This window comes from Artemia franciscana, chromosome 4 (assembly GCF_032884065.1).
Source record: "Artemia franciscana chromosome 4, ASM3288406v1, whole genome shotgun sequence".
In the NCBI taxonomy this organism is placed as follows: domain Eukaryota; kingdom Metazoa; phylum Arthropoda; class Branchiopoda; order Anostraca; family Artemiidae; genus Artemia; species Artemia franciscana.
The window spans coordinates 61854288-61871375 of NC_088866.1; the positions used below are offsets into that span (position 1 = coordinate 61854288).

Here is a 17088-nt window from a genome sequence, read left to right on the forward strand (position 1 = left end):
AGTTTCAAACTTTGACCTGTGCTTACATATAGTAATGGTTATTGGGAAGTATACAGGCGTTTTCAGGAGGATTTTTTGGTTGGGGGGAGGGATTGAGAAGAGGGGGATATGCTGGAGAAACTTTCCATCGAGAATTTGTCATGGGAGAAGAAAACTTCCATGAAGGGAGAGCAGGATTTACTAGCATTATTTAAAAAAAAATTAAAAAATAAATGTGAAAAAGCTTTTTCAGCTGGAAGTAAGGAACAGCAATAAAACTTAAAACAAACAGAAATTATTACCCATATAAGGGGCTCACCTCCTTATGATACCTAGCTCTTTACGCTAAAGTATTTTTAGTAATTTCAACTATTTATTCTACGGCTTTTGTGATTCAGGGGTCATTCTTAATGAATTGGGATAAAATTTAAGCTTTAGTGTAAAGAGCGAGGTACTGACGATGGGGCGAATCCCCTCATATATGTAATAAAAACATGAGAATACAAAAGTTCTTTACGTAAGCTAATTTATAAGTTACGTAAATCTTTTACCAATAAAAAGATTCGTAAAAAATTAAAAGTTCTAGTTGCCTTTTTAATTAACCAAAAAATCGGAGGGCAACTAGGCTTCGCGCCCGCTCTTTTTTTCTCAAAATCATTCGATCAAAATTATGAGAAAGCCATTTAGCCCCCCCCCCCCCAAAAAAAATGCAAATTTCGTTTTGATTATTCCTCTGCGGAGAGCCAAAACCAAAACATGCATTGATTCAAAAACGTTCAGAAATTAAATAAAAAAAACGAGTTTTTTTAACTGAAAGTAAGGAGCGACATTAAAACTTAAAACGCACAGAAATTACTTCGTATATGAAAGAGGCTGCTTCCTCATCAACGCTCCGCTCTTTACGCTAAAGTTTTTTACTGTTTTAAATAGAAGAATTGAGAGAAAGAGTCAAACTTTAGCGTAAAGAGCGGAGCGTTGATGAGGTCTTAGCTCTTTACGCTAAAGTTTTTTACTGTTTTAAATAGAAGAATTGAGAGAAAGAGTCAAACTTTACCGTAAAGAGCGGAGCGTTGATGAGGAAGCAGCCTCTTTCATATACGAAGTAATTTCTGTGCGTTTTAAGTTTTAATGTCGCTCCTTACTTTCAGTTAAAAAAACTCGTTTTTTTTATTTAATTATCTAAACAGAACCATTGTTTTGTCCAATATGATTTCAATTTCTTTTTCCGTTAGCTGCAAGAGAAAGGGATAAACTTTTAATATATCACATTGGTAATTTTACTTGGTCGTTAGAAATATGGTTCGACGAAAAATATAATTGAACTCGTAGGCAGCACAATAAAGAACGATGTTGGCGCAATGTATTATCTTTTTTTCTTTTTTTTTAGACCGGGACACTTTGTTGTCGTAGAAAATTTGAAAAGGGCTCATTCGATTGGAAATTGAAAGGGATAGAACCTTTTTTAATAGTCAAAAGTGATTGGAGGGCAACTAACCCCCTCCCTCGCCCACTATTTCTCCAAACACATCCAATCAAAAATTTGAGATAGTCATTTTGTTAAACGTAGTTGATGGTTCAGGAAATTCTGTTTTTGAGGATGATATCCCCCCCAAAGCCGTCAGGGCAAGGGTTGTCAGTTATGTCCTGGGGGTCTTAAGATTTTTTTAGAGCAAGCGTCGTAGAAACCTCAAAAATGGCTCATTCAATTGTAAATTGAGATGGTTAGTGTCCTTTATATTAGTTGAAAGTGATCGGAGGGCAAATCCCCCCCCATGCCCATCATTTTCCCAAACACTCCCAATCAAAATTTTGAGGTAGCTGTTTTGTTACATATAGTTATAAGGCCTGGAAATTATGTCTTTGAGGATGACCCCCCCCCCCCCCAGCCCTCGGGGCAAGGGTCTTAAGTTATGCCCTGGGGGCATGTAAGGTTTTTATAGAAAGTGTGGCTGTATAAACTTCGGAGGGGGGCTCATCGAATTGGTAATCAGAAGCTCTAGTGCTCTTTTTAAGAATCAAATTGACTAGAGGACAGCTACTCCCCCCCCCTACACACACACACGTCGTGATGTCCCAAAATACATCTAATTGAAATTTTTAGACACCTATTTTATTCAAATTAGTCCAGACATCATACAACAAGGCTTTTGGGGTTGAAACAAACCCCCAGAGCCTGGGGGTAAGTTATACCCTATGTCTTTTAAGGTTTTTATAGAAGGGATGGTTGTATAAACTTTACAGGAGGCTTATTTGATTGAAAATTGGAAGTTTGGCTCCCTTTCAAGAATCAAAAGTGATGGAGGACAGCTAGTCCTCCCCCTGACTACCTTTTTTCACCAAACGAATCTTATTAAAATTGTGAGATAGTGATTTTGCTCAAAACAGTTCAAAAAACATATAATAATGCCTCTAGGGTTGATACTGCACCCCAGTGCCTTGGGGACATGGTGGTAGGTCATGCCGTGGGAGCATATAAGGTTTTTTTATGGAATTAGTGGTCGTATAAACTTCAGATGGGGCTCACTTGATTTGAAATTGGATGTTATGCCCTTTTTAAAAGTCAAATTGATTTGAGAGCCAACCCCTCCTTGCTCATCATTTCCCTTAATACCTCCTATAAAAATTCGAGATAAGAATTTTTTCTATCGTAGTTGATAATTATACACAGATAATTATATCTGTGAGGAAGACAACCCTTTCCCCCTACAGCTCTAGATAATCTAGAGGGGGAAGCGATTCCTTTCCTTTTTTTCTGAAAGTACAGTGGAAGCGTTTTTTTCAGAATCTAGGCAGAGGGGAGAGGGTAAAAAAACTGAGGAGAACACATGCCCCCCATTGACACCATTAACATCATTAGTCTTTTACAGCCAGAAAGTTGATATAAAAATTTTGCGGAACTGAATGTACACATTTTTTTTCATCGTATGGATTATCTTAAGATCCCTTCGTTTTATCTAACAGTGTCAATCGATCTTTGGAATTCCTGATAATATTTTTCAAATTGCCTAAGGCTAGCACCCATTCTCTTCACCATTGTACAATACAATTAAAGCCATCATTAAACCCTCCTAAGATGCTCTTATTTTCCTTAAATCTTTCCTAAAGACATCGCCTCAATCCATTCAGGGGCGTATTACCGATCCGGGCGTATCAGTAATTTTTTTCGAAACGGCCTATCATATCAAGATGAAACTTCAGGGACATCGTGAGTGGGATGTTCAGTTGACCAAAAGGCAAAATATACCTGCTACTACTGTTACTATTAATAATTATATACTATTACAACTACTACTGCTCCTACTTATACCACTACTACTTTGATACTAGTACAATTAAGACTACACACATGAAGGTGAAAAGTCGATAGAATATTAGAAGAGTTGACAGAATTAATTTGGAAGTTTCGGATAATCATTGAAGGGGAAGATTTATTGACAAAAAGGTAATATATGCATATCATTACTAACACTAATACCACCGCTGCTTTTACTTATAATACTACTATATTAATATAATACTACTTGTTGTAATAATACAACAACTTGTAAGATTTAGAGTATTAAGGCGAAAAGGGTGCCAAAAGCAACCATCAACAATATTTTTGGAACGGCTTAGCGTGTGAAGGTGAAATTTCCGGAGGATCATCAAAGCAACGTTCAATTGACCGAAAGGCAATATGCATATGTTTCTATCGCTATTAATACTGCTGCTACTACTGATAATACAACACTAACACTGCAACTACTTTTACTACCGGCGAAACTGCTGTGATAATAGTACATATCACATAATTTGAGAGAATATCGATGGCAAGTTCGAACTAGCAAAAGAACTATGTGTATTTAGATTGTCAGAATAGCGTATCTTAAGAATTGATTAGTGTATTAAGTTGGAACTCTCAAAAAATATTTAAAGAGGAAGATTAATTGACCAATATATGCAAACTGCTACTACTGCTACTGCAACATTTTCTAGTTTTACTACTACTATTACTATTTCTCCAACTTCTACTTGTGTTGCAACTACTTTTAAGGTTAAGAGTATTAAGATGAAAATTTCAAGAAGTAAATGAATATTCAGGTTATCAAATGAGCCAATCTATAATATCATAGCGATGGCTATTTTTTTAAGTTGAGTAACTATACCAAAGGGTATGAAGGTGGAATTTTCAGACAGTATTTCTGAACATTTCTATTGTAAGGATGGAAACCTGCCGTCCATACGCAGGCTGTCAAAAAAAGCATATCAGCAATATTTTAGGAACTGTTTCTTGTGTGAAATTGAAACTTACAAAGCTTGTTGTGGAGGAGGTTGAACTAACCAAAAGAGGGTATTTGTATCATAATACTACTGCTTCTACTCCCCCAATTACTACTACTGCCACTATTATTATTACTGCTACTAAAGCTAAAACTACTATTATTAGCTCTACTGCTACTATTATAACTACTGGTGCTACTGATACTACTAGTAAACCTAAGGGTACTAAGGCGAAAAAATTTGGTTAATATTGTAACTGTATTGAAAGAAATCGAAACACACTATGCCCACATAGGTTGTCAAGCGGACGTATCAGCAATGCTTCAGGGCCGGTTGATAGTATTAAGTTAATGATTTCATTGTGTATTGAAGGGGACGTTGACAAAAACGGTACTATGTGCATACTACAACTGATGCTACTACACAAGCTAAGGGTATTAAGGTGATGCTTTCAAGGAATATTTAGACGAATGCTGAACTAAATCAAAATGAACTAGGAAATCCTGCAGATTGTCAATAGAGTGACAAAGTAATGATATAAATAGGAAAAAATGTCAGCTTATGACAATGCACATTCATTTATTGTTGTTTTTTTTTTCAGTAAAGTACAAATTATGTTTTGACCTTAAGAAGGTATAGGGGTTTTGAGCCCTACTCATGCCAATTTCTGCACGTTTTGAGTTTGACTCGGTTGTTTATTGTAATTTCTGTTCGTTTCGGGTTTCATTTATTTATCTATGCTGTATTACTACCGTTATTATTACTGCTACTACTACTGCTGCTACTACTACTTATACAACACTAACACTGCAACTACTACTACCAACGAAACTTCTGTGATATATTAAGGCTAAGTCTATGAAGGTAAAATTTGAGAGAATATTGATGGCAAATTCTAACTAACAAAAGAACTATGTGCATTTGGATCATCAAAATTACGTATCCTAAGAATTGATTAGTGTATTAAGTTGTAACTCTCAGAGTATACTTAATGGGGAAGATCAATTAACCAAAAGGCAATGTGTGCACACTAGTATTAAAGCTACTGATACTGCAACATTTACTAGTTCTACTATTTCTATTAAATAATTTCTTAGACCACACTGCTTTTGAAAGAAATCAAGGTGTCCAATTGAAAGAAATCAAGGGACCAATATGTAGAAATCCAGAACAATATCTAGAAATCATGCGTATAAGTCCAGACGAATTTATAAGAAATCAGAAGCAACCCAAAGAAATCGAGGCCAACCTAAAAATACAAAGAGATCAATATGTAGAAATCAAGAACAATCCCTAGAAATCATGACTTATCCGTAGAAATCCTGACAAATTCAGGAAAATTAGAATAAACCCTATGAAATCAAGGCCAAACTCTAGAGATCAAGAGTAAGCCGGAGAAATCAAGCGACATAAATGAAGAATCCAAAACAAAACCTAGAAATCATTACCAATCCTCAGAAATCCAGCAAAAAATCATGCAAGTTAAGACTGACATCTAAAAATCTTGACCAAACAGAAGAAATCAAGAAACCACCATGTAGAAAACCAGAACAATTCCTAGTAATTGTGACCCCTCCTTAGAAATCCAAATGAAATAAAAAAATCCAGACAAACACTATAAACCAAAGCCAACCTCTAAAAATCAAGATAAATCTGAAGAAATCCAGAACAATCCGCAGTAATTGTGACCTCTCCATGGGAATCCAGATAAATTAAAAAAAAAATCAGGACAAACCTATATAAATCAATGACAACCTCTAAACATCAAGATATATCCGAAGAAATCAAGACCAATTCAAAAAATCAAGAGAACAATATACAGAAATCCTCAACAATTCCTAGAAATCATGAACAATCCTTAGGAATCCAGAAGAATTCATAAAAGTAAAGACCAACCCATAGGAATCAAGGCCAACCTCCAAAACTGAAGGTAATTCCGAAGAAATCAAGATACCAATATGAAAAATTCCAGAAGACTATATAGAAATCATGAGCAATCCGTTGAAAATCATAAAAATCCAGGCTAACCCGTAGAAATCAAGACCGACCCCTGACGAAGAAATCAAAAGACTAATATGTATAAATCCAGAACAATCCTTAAGAATTATGACCAATCCATAGAAATCCAGATGAAATCATAAAAATTAAGACCAACCCGTAGAAATTAGAGCCAACATCTGAAAAATCAAGATCAATATAAAGAATCAGGAGACCAATATATAAAAATCCCGAAGAAACCCTAGAAATCAGGACCAATCCATAGAATTCCAAACTAATTCATAAGCATCAAGAACAACCACTAGAATTCAAGACAAAAAAGAAGAAATCAAGGATCCCACTTTTGCAAATCAAAATAATCCTTAGAAATCATCACCAATATTTGGATATCTAGGCAAATTCATAAGAATCAAGACTAGCCCGCAGCAATCAAGACCATCCTCTTAAGATCCAGACCAATCCGAAGAAATCAAGAGACCGGTATGTAGAAATCCAGACTAATCCCTAAAAATTATGATCAATCTGTGTATATATAGACAAATTCATAAAAATCAAGACCGAACCGTGGAAATCAAGATCAACCTTTCAAAATAAAAAGACCAATATGTTGAAATCCAGAACAATCTTTAGGAATCATGAACAATCCTTACAAATCTAGACGAATTCATAAATATTAAGCCCAACCCATAGAAATCCAGAAGAACTTTTAAAAATCAAGACCAGTCCGTAAAAATTAAGGCTAAACTAGAAAGTTCAAGACCAATCAAAAGAAATCAAGAAACCACTTTGTAGAAATCCAGAATATTATCTGGAAATTATTCTTAAAAATCCAGACAAGTTCATAAAAATCAATACCAGCCCGTAGAAATTGGGGCCAACCCTAAAAGAATCAAGAGATCAATATGTAGAAAGGCGGAATAATCCCTAAAAATCATGACTTAATGTTAAAATGATGTAAAATAAATATAAAATGTTGTAAACTGATGGGATGATCTAGGTGGGGTAGATACCGCAATTACTATACTACTATCATTACGACAGGTTTCTTGGAAAATTTAAAATCTTTTTATTTCTTGTTCATGGATATAAGCACCAGTGTACACGTGATGAAGATGAAGTAAGCAATAGGATCACCTAGTATGGGAATTTGACAGGAAATAATAACCAACTGTTTGTAGTCAGTTACAAATCTTGTTTATCGAGTGAAAACCCTTTGAGTTTGTTAAAGGAAAAAGGTGCTTTAAATCCGTTGTTATAAATTCCTGCATAAACGTAATATTTTATGTAAGAATATTCATTAGTTCTGAGAAATTATTGCTGGTGTTGTTTTCTATATAATATCTTATCGCCTTTCTATGATTTATTTTTGCTGTCTCTTGGAAAATGATCGACATGAAATCTTCGTTTTTTGGGTAGAAAAACTAAGTAGCAAGGTTAATGTAACATAAAAGCTAAAACACCACAGTGGCAGAGTATATTTAAGCCATATTTTTACTTAGTAAACAATTTTGAAATTGTTTGGCGTAATACCAGCAATAAATGTTTTCAGCAAGGAGGTTCAATCCCTTTCTTTTACTCTAAAACCTACTTTAAACCATATGATTCCTTACGTGGATCCAAGCCCTTCTGGAACCTGAAAACGAAGGTAAAACCTGCTACAACCATGAAAACGAAGCAGTTTTGCAATGAAATTGCATTTGGTGTTTTCCCCCTAAAATTGTAATTTAGTGTCACCGAATTATCAGATTTGAAAATAACATTTCTGAACGTAGTAAAATTTTGCTTTCTTAGATGGTTTATTGAATTTTTCGACCAAACTAAAGTAAAATTTTCAGCACAGCGACAGACTACGAACCACCTGTTTTTTTTTGTTCTGATCCTGTGGTCTATGGCAAAGAAAAGCGCACGCAAGATATTTGAATTTAAAGACATGTGGTGATTGGTTGGATTGGTGAAGATGATTGTTTGATGAAATTTTGAGATTTAGAGGGGTTTCATGTTGTTTTTTTTGGTGGTGAACGGTGAGAGAATTTTGCTGTGCAATTATGCATAGCCCTTTCAACCATAGGCAATGATTCAAGGTTCAAGAATTGGTCGATAGGTATTACACACCATCTAGACACCAAACTATCGCCGAAACTCCAGAAATTTTTGTGAAAAGCTTATGCTGATCAAATATTGTTCAGTAGACTGATCAGTCTACCACACTAGGTGTGGTAGTGAACCGATTTCCAAGTCTCATGCCAAAACTCACATATATTGTCTCCCAGTGGCGCAAGCTGCCATTTGCTTTTAGTGACTCCGAAAAGATAGATATGAGCAAAATTACTACAGACTTGATGTGGAGAAAATTACGCGAAATAAGAAACTTTACCGACGAGAGAGTTTTTCCAGATCTGACAGAATTCGCCTAGAGGGTGCTCTCCCTACCGCATTTGAACGCAGACTCAGAAAGAATTTTTTCTTGAATCAGTGATGTCAAGACAAAAAAGCGGAATAGGTAGTAGAGAAAAAGTATTGAAGCCGTGCTGGTCACAAAATCGTGACTAAGAACAAAAGATGCAGTTTGCTACAAATCTGTTCCTACAGACAATCAGATCAGGCTCCATAATTCTAAGAACCTCTACGTAGCAACCCTACGCCCTGGTCAAGAAGTCGAATCCAAAAGTGAAGATAAAGAAGCTCATTGAATATGAACCGCATTTTTTCCTTCTTTTTGTAATTTATCTGTAGTAAAATTTTGATGATGATGTAAGACACTATGTTTTTCAAATGCCGCCAACCGCTTCGAAAAGAAAGACGACTTGCGAAAAAAGAAAAAAAACCTGAAACAAATTATGAACCAAGATCCTTCCCCTGGACATAAAAAAAGCATTTTCACTTATTTTCTATGCTATTTTACCTTTTTCTTTGCCTCTTTTGTTTATACCCCACTTTTGTTCCCTTAGCGGGTTAAAAATAAACTATTAGGCTATTATTACCAGATTATATTCTATTCAGAACCTTTATTAAGATAAGACAGAATTCGACTTGTCTTAACTGGTCAACTTTTTCGTAAAACCTGGGAAAATTTAGAAGTGTAGCATAAATCTTTCCAAGAAAAAGCATAATTTTGGGCTCAAGGAAATATAATCCTCTCTGTCCGATCTTGCAACACTGTCTTAGGCAAATATTTTGAAAGCCGTTGTCCATGCTGAGTATGATAAAAATATTTTACTTACAGCTGCACTTTCACAATTATTGAACGTTCTACCATTTTAGTGTTCAATTGATTGCTGCTACGTAGTCAAGTTTTTTTCCTACAGTTTGCAACAAGTGCTTGGGTAAGCTTTCCAAACATTAGCCTAGTCCCCAAGCCTATTTAGGCTAGGCTAGCCTAGCTCACTTTTCAGCTATGTTACCGACCGATTCCTTGGAAATAATGGTATTAAAATTAGGCGTGGATTATAATTTGGGGACATTGACAAGGGAATACTAAAACTTTGAAAACAACTTGACAAAACATGGGATTAGGCCTACTTTTGCTACTCTAGATCTATATTAGGCTATTCATCAAAGTAATTCAATATACTCTTACCAAAAACCTTATTTAAAATTCAAATGTACAACTCAAGTTATATTAATCCAGTGTATTTTCTATCTGTTCATTTTTTTAATGCTGGTTGATTTTATAGGTAGGCTTAATTATTAAGTTAAAATAAAAGGCAAAATTCTAGTTAATTGGGTAAAATTTTAGTTAATTGTCTTCTTGCTATCTTGGAAAGGGTTTAGGTTAGGAAAATGAAACTTTCAGGGATGGGTTTACAGGCTAAAGTATGTCCCAGGGATGTATTTTGAACTACCTACCTCCATTCCTTTGCACTCTAGAGGGCCCTGACCTTTGATGACCTTTAAAATATGTGTGTTATAAAAGTGAAACCTAGCAAAATAGATCTTTGGCTTAATTGAAGTACAGCAAAATTGTTTTCAGCTTCATAACTTTGCTCAATCCTATTTTATAAAGTTTTAAAGATATGCAAATACATTTCCTAAATTTTGAAAAAAAACATTGATATGGCTCAAAACTCCACTGAAAATAACAGGAATTGCATTTTCAGAACTAAAGGCAGAGAAAAAGCAACTAGTAACTGAAAATAAAGGTAAAATATTGTTTTGTCAACTGTCATGTAGGCAAATTTCAGGGCCCTCTAGAGGGAGAAGGAGTAGAGGTAGTTACTTCAAAATACCTTCCTGGGACATACTTCAGCCTATAGATCCATCCCTGAAAGTTTCATTTTTCTTAATCTAAACCCTTTCTGAGATAGCAAGAAGTCAATTAACTAGAATTTTATCATTAATTGACTTCTTGCTATCTTGGAAAAAGTTTAGGTTAGGGAAATGAAACTTCAGTAAAATTCTAGTTAATTGACTTCTTGCTATCTCAGAAAGGGTTTAGGTTAGGAAAATGAAACTTTCAGGGATGAATCTACAGACTAAAGTATGTCCCAGGAAGGTATTTTGAAGCAACTACTTCTACTACTTCTCCCTCTAGAGGGCCCTGACCTTTGATGACCTTCTAAAATATGTGTGTTATAAAAGTGAAACCTTGCAAAATAGATCTTCTGCTTAATTGAAATACAACATAATTGTTTTCAGCTTCATAACTTTGCTCAATTCTATTTTATAAGGTTTTAAAGGTATGCAAATACATTTCCTAAATTAAAAAAAACAAAAAAAAAACATTGATATGGCTCAAAATTCTACTCAAATAACAGAAATTGCATTTTCAGAACTAAAGGCAGAGAAAGGGCAACTGGTAACTGAAAATTAAGGTAAAATGTTGTTTTGTCAAAATCTCTATAGGTATATGCCTGTCATGTAGGCAAATTTCAGGGCCCTCTAGATGAAGAAGGAGTAGAGATGGGTACTTTAAGATACCTTCCCAGGACATACTTTATCCTGTAGACCCTTCCCTGAAAGTTTCATTTTGCTAACCTAAACACTTTCTGAGATAGCAAGAATTCAATCAACTAGAATTTTACCAAATACAAATATTGCATTGGCAAAAGATATAGGAAATAAAAAAAATTGACATTATTTCTGTATATTAGAGGTAAAGGAAACTGAAGCACTTTCAGGATCAAGTGATTTTTTAAGGATTTTGTAAACCAGTCTCCTTACCAATAACCACAATTGTGCATTTGGTACCCAATATTAAAAGGGATACTTTCCCTTTCCAAGCAGAAAACATAGTTAATAATTTTCTCAGCAATAGCATTTCCACCATCCAGCTGAAAACTGTTAGCATACATTGTTGAAGAATATCTTTTCTCTACCTTGGAATGATGTTAAGTTTAGAATATAATTCTGGACAAGCTACTTTTTGCATTCTTGAAAATTGATTAGGTTAAAAAAAATCGAATTCTTGGTAATAAATTAATGGCCAAATCATACTCTAGGAAGGTATTGCCAAGGTATATGTTGTCCATTTCTAATTTCTATGTTTTATGAATGTGCCTCCTTGACAAGTCTGTACCTTTTGGAATTTCAACAAAAATGCAGTATACAATAATTTTCTGTTCATTTTCCTCTGGTTTTAATTTTAGAAATGCAATTCCTGTTGTTTGAGTAGAATTTTAAGCCATGTCAATGGATTTGTTTTCTAAATTTAGGAAATGTAGCTTATTTGCAGATCATTGAAACCTCATAAATTTAGAGCAGGACTATGAAGCTGAAAATACTTTTTTTTAGATTCATTTAGGCAGAAGATCTATTCTGTAAGGTGTCACTCATAACACAAAGAATTATAAAGGTCATCAAAGGTCATTGCCCCCTTGAAGAAGGAGCAGAGGTAGGTACTTCAAAATACCTTCCTTGGACATACTTTAGTCTGTTGATCCATCCCTTAAACTTTCATTTTCCTAACCTAACCATTTTCCAAGATAGCAAAAAGTAGCTTGTTTAAAAATTTGTATCCCTCCTTATAAATCTGTATCCTTGGTTAATTGTATCCCTCCTTAAAGCATATCACTTTACTCACACCTTTGTTTTTTCCAAATCCTCAAAATTTTTTGATTCAGTCAAATAAAGACCTTGCTAGTACTGACATGTCATCTACAAAAATCTTGAACTTGGATGGTAAATGCAGCAGTTTTGCCAACTCTTGCCATGATTTTATAGATGGTGCCACAATTTTCCATTGATTAAATAAAGAGCATGAAAACAGTGACTTGAGATACAGTAGAATCTTAATCTCAGTTGATAAATGTAGTAGTTTTACCAACTCTTGCAGTAATTTCATGTATCATATTCAAAACAGACATTATGCTAAATCTTGAAAAAAAAGGTAAAAATGACCAGCCAGTCAGTAGCATTCCTAGTCCTCCACCCCATGACAAGCTTTTTGGCTAGTAGCAATTCTGTCTTGCTTGCTGTTTCTTTAACAGTATTTCATAGCCAGCATGTAAAATAATGGAGTAGGCCTAGACTACACAGAACTTTGGCTATATGTTTACATATTAGAAGGGAATTGTGGTAAAGTGAAGGGATGTGCTTTGAGGAATGATCCAAGTAAGTATTTTATAGTATATATATATATATATATATATATATATATATATATATATATATATATTTGATTATGAGTCTGCTTTTGTGTCTTTAATGATTGAATCTCTTAGAGATTGCAGGTTTCAGTTGATAATGTGTTTTGGTCAATTTCTCCTTACTAGCTCCAATCACCAACATTTCCTACCACCTGCTGCCAACTCAGTACTTAATACCAGATAGAAGAACAAATTACTGCCAGGGCCTTGCAGAACTGATTGATTTAGTAATTCGTTTGTGCTGGGTTTTTTTTACCAGTGCCTGTAACAAAATGCCTTAGGACTCTTTTAAAATGACAGTGACATTTATTTTGTGATTTTTATCTACAACTATGAAACCTGTCTTTAAATAAATGATTTCTGATTATGTTTTCAGTAGCTATCAGAATTTTGTAGTGTTTTCTTCCAGTAGATAATTTGGAATGACCTGTATGCCTTTGTGTTTGCTTTGATGGCTGGACAAAGCAGGGCACAATGTCAGAGAGCTCACTGGGTAAAGGCTAATTCATGTACTTGCTACATCAAGCCTCTCATTTAGAGGTAGGAGCTAATCATCTACAGAGCCATAGCCTGCCCTATTCTGGATCTTTTGGAGTGTTGGCAATAGCATTTTCAGAGCACCAGCATATGGTGAGCATCCACATTTAGCTGTGGGTCTGATGCTGGACTTGTAGAATAGGACAATGGAGCTGGATGGAATAAGGTTTTTGGGTAACTCCCAGCTTTCTTGCACAGGATGTTATCCAACTATCAAGGTGGTTATTCTAAGAGAGATCAGTGGAAAATGAATCCCTGGTAGCCAAATCTGGTTGACTCTCTTTATAGTTTCATTTTTGAAAATGAAAATGGGGTGTTCACATGACACTTTTGACCTTGTAATAACAAGCTCCTGTGTTTTAATGCATTGAAGTTTATCATCCTTGCAACAGACCACTTTTGAATTTTAAATAAATCCTTCTGTAGGGAAAGGAATTGTAGATGTTGTTAGCATAGGTCCCACAATACCTTGCAGTGAACAGTTAGAAAGAAAGCTCTTAATTACTTTTCACAGACATCCACAAATACCATATATATGGACTTTCTTCAGCAGTCTATGGTGCTATGCTTTGGCAATCTTGAATGACAATAGCCTAATGTTATACACAATGGCCAAAAGTTCAATCCACTCCTGATGCTGGGCCACTAGGCAATATGATATTGAGCATTTCCTGTGGGATTTTATATTGGCAATTGCCTAGAAGGTTGTTCGATTCCAGGAACTGTTGAAATATTTTATTGGAGATACTCTCATAAACAGTGCCAACACAGTAGAGAAACCTATTAGGCCTATACAAGCCAACTCTTGCTGGATCAACTCTTGCTTACAATGATTGTGGGAAGGTTCTGGAGCAAAAACATATTTGGAAAAGCAATAAAAAAGGTCCATCTAGCTCAGCACTGCAGAATTTGAGGACAAAATTTGGTATGTTGTCAGGACGTGTGACTTTGGTCACATCAAGATGCCACAAAATATGAAGAATCTTAGGAGCCTTAGTATTTGCTTGGTCAGAGAAATTTGATACTTCTCTTCTGTTGTCATCTAGATTCTTGAATTCAACAAAAGCCTTAGCAAGAGCTTCACCCTTTGCCTGAGGATCTTGTACCACAGTCCGGTTAATCTGTAAAAAAGGAACTGAAGTTCCCTTGGATGACAGTAAAGCCTCCTCAACAATTCTTCTCCAACTATTTGCAAAAGCACCTTGAAGCTTGGGGGCAAGTTTATCCTTATACTCAAACTAGGACTACCAAATAACTATATCTTTGCATGTTTTGATGAATGTAAATATATCCTCTTTGCTCTTTGAAAGTAGCCATTGCTTTTGTGCCTCTTCTTTTGCTTGGATAGCCCTCTTACACTGGGTGTTGAACCATGGACTGTCCTTGCTGGACATCTGGATCTGTTTTAAAAAGATAGGTTTTCCAAAAGAGTCAAATATGGTTTTCTGGCACTTCTCTGTAGCTTTCCCTGGGCCTTCATGGAGGAAGGCTCGCCACTGCTGAGAGCATTGAGTGTTTCTCAAACTGTCCAAATCACCTCTGTTGTATTGCCAAATTGTTCACTCATGCTTTATTGGAGGCAGAATACAAAAGGTTTCCACCTGCAATGATGGCAATGTGGTCACTTGTGAAAGCAAGAGCGTCTAGCTTAAAGAAGTTTAGATGATCTGTAAGGAAGAGCTTAAAAGAAGATAATTTGTTTGGGCCATGATATGTGTCAAAATGACAAGTTGTTCCAGCCTTTAAGAGAGAGATAGGTCATACAAGTCTGAGTCCTCTTTATCAGTTTTTATGGTGTCAAGCCACATGCTATAATGTACATTGAAATCTCCATGAAGAATAATGGCTTAGCATACTTGCCCCCAATGTATTCAATGTAGCTGGTAATCTGGCAGATTGGAGGGCTATATATCATACCAACTATCACAGAATTGTTTGGGATGGTCATCCTAACCCACAAAGCTTCTTTGCCTGCTGAATCTAGGCATGAATATGGTATAGGTCTTTGTAGATAAACAGCAACACCTCCATATTTAGTGCCATCACTATGATCACTATCTTGCCTGAGGGGCGTGTATCCCTGAATGGGGACCTCACTGCTCTGTATTCCATGGTTGAGATTGGTCTCAGTTAAGCACATAATAGATGCTTTCACAGAGATACATTCTAATACTACACTGGCTATACATGATGTATGAAACCAAGAGAGGAAAGGTTATGATAAAAGAAAAATCAAAAAGGTGAGAAAACAAGGATTTTGTCTGCCAGTGACTTCAAAAGGTCAGGGTTTTTTCTTATGAGCACTGAGGACAACTTGGCGGAGGTCCTTGTCAAAATATTAGCTTGTTTTTGTTTTCATATTTTGCCACTGATGGATAAAATCCTCGTTTTCTCAGCTATTTGATTTGATTTTTCTTTTATTATATCCTTTCCTCCCTTGGTTTCATATGTGCTTTGACAGAGCTCAATAAATATAGGAACTGGGCAAGCTTGGATCTGAGCACATTGCACTGGGCTACTGTAAACAGGTCTGTTTGGATGATTGATGGATGTGCCACAGGTTGTCTGCAAAAGGCTGTTTGGTCCAAGGCTTTTTAGTATTAGAAGCCCAGATAAAAAGATCTGGGCTTCAAGATGGCTTGAAGCCCAGAACTACTTGATTTTAATTCAAAATCAATGGTTTTAATTCAAGAACTTGAATTCAAGTAATGATGTCAGTTCGTTTGTTGATAGATAAGTCTATCTATCATCCATCCATGAGTCATTCCTAGGGCAGTAATAAGGTAGATAGTCATAGAACTAAAGGATGAAAGAATTGGATTGATTTTGGGCTGATGTGTGACGGACAATGTTCACTGGACTTGTATGCAAAATCTTAGACTGAATTTGCTTGGACTCGCAGGTAAACAAGTGAAGCCTAAGCCTAATATGCTTGGCCACTTGTAGTCTAAAGGTGGAATACCGTGTCATAGGATTATGTATCGTATATATTATTTGTGTAAAATAAAGTTATAATAATGGAAAAGTTTTTGATAATGGGGATTATTTTTTCTTTAATGATTATTGTTTTTCATTATTCTCCTTTTGAGAGTAAAGGGATTTTTTCTTGTTTGGGAGCCATGACAGACCGCAGTTTAGAAAAGATTTGAAATGCTAAGAAAAGCCACTGTGAGTAGGGCCTCCTGTGGTGGGAGGACGTCTTTTATTACAGTAAAGGCAATTCTTTTTATGGATTGTTTCTTTGTTTTTAGTATATGGTGGATTGAAGTGTGCCCGGTTTGGCTACCATTTAATCTTTTTTAAAGGTAGTTTAGATGATTTCTTCAGTTTAAAGTAATTTTTTTTTAAAGTTGTCATCATTGAGAGGAGCAGATGGGGTTTGTTTAAAAGAAAACCCTATAAAACCAGAGAAACACGATCATAATGCAGTGACCTGCTTTATGATTGTGTAAGATAAACAATTAGATACAATCGATGACTGAAAAAAGACTTGTATCACAAACAAAAATAAAGAACATAGTTGAAAACTTGAGAAATAAAATAAACCTAAGATTAAAAACTCGTCACTTAGCAATAATAAATGGAAATAAAACATTAATATAAAAAGCGGCAATAATTATTGTTCTCAAGGCTACAGAAAATCAGGTGATTTGTATCTACACTATTAAGATCACTGTGGATGGAAGAAGTTTCTAAGGTACTTTATGATAAAGTGGATGACACTTTCCTG

At 35.3% G+C, this 17088-nt stretch overlaps 1 protein-coding gene across 3 annotated transcripts in view; it reads left to right on the forward strand.

The window, feature by feature from the left end:
* The first annotated feature begins 9395 nt into the window (after positions 1-9395).
* Positions 9396-17088, forward strand: part of LOC136026691 (cullin-3-A-like) — an 87240-nt gene continuing 79547 nt past the window's right edge. The window contains exons 1-2 of one of the 3 annotated variants that reach the window (XM_065703440.1): positions 9408-9560; positions 11968-12067. The gene's annotated coding sequence lies outside the window, so the exon portion shown is untranslated. Of the gene's footprint in view, positions 9561-11967; positions 12068-17088 lie in introns of all 3 variants that reach the window. The other 2 variants (XM_065703439.1, XM_065703441.1) reach the window with 2 other exon arrangements.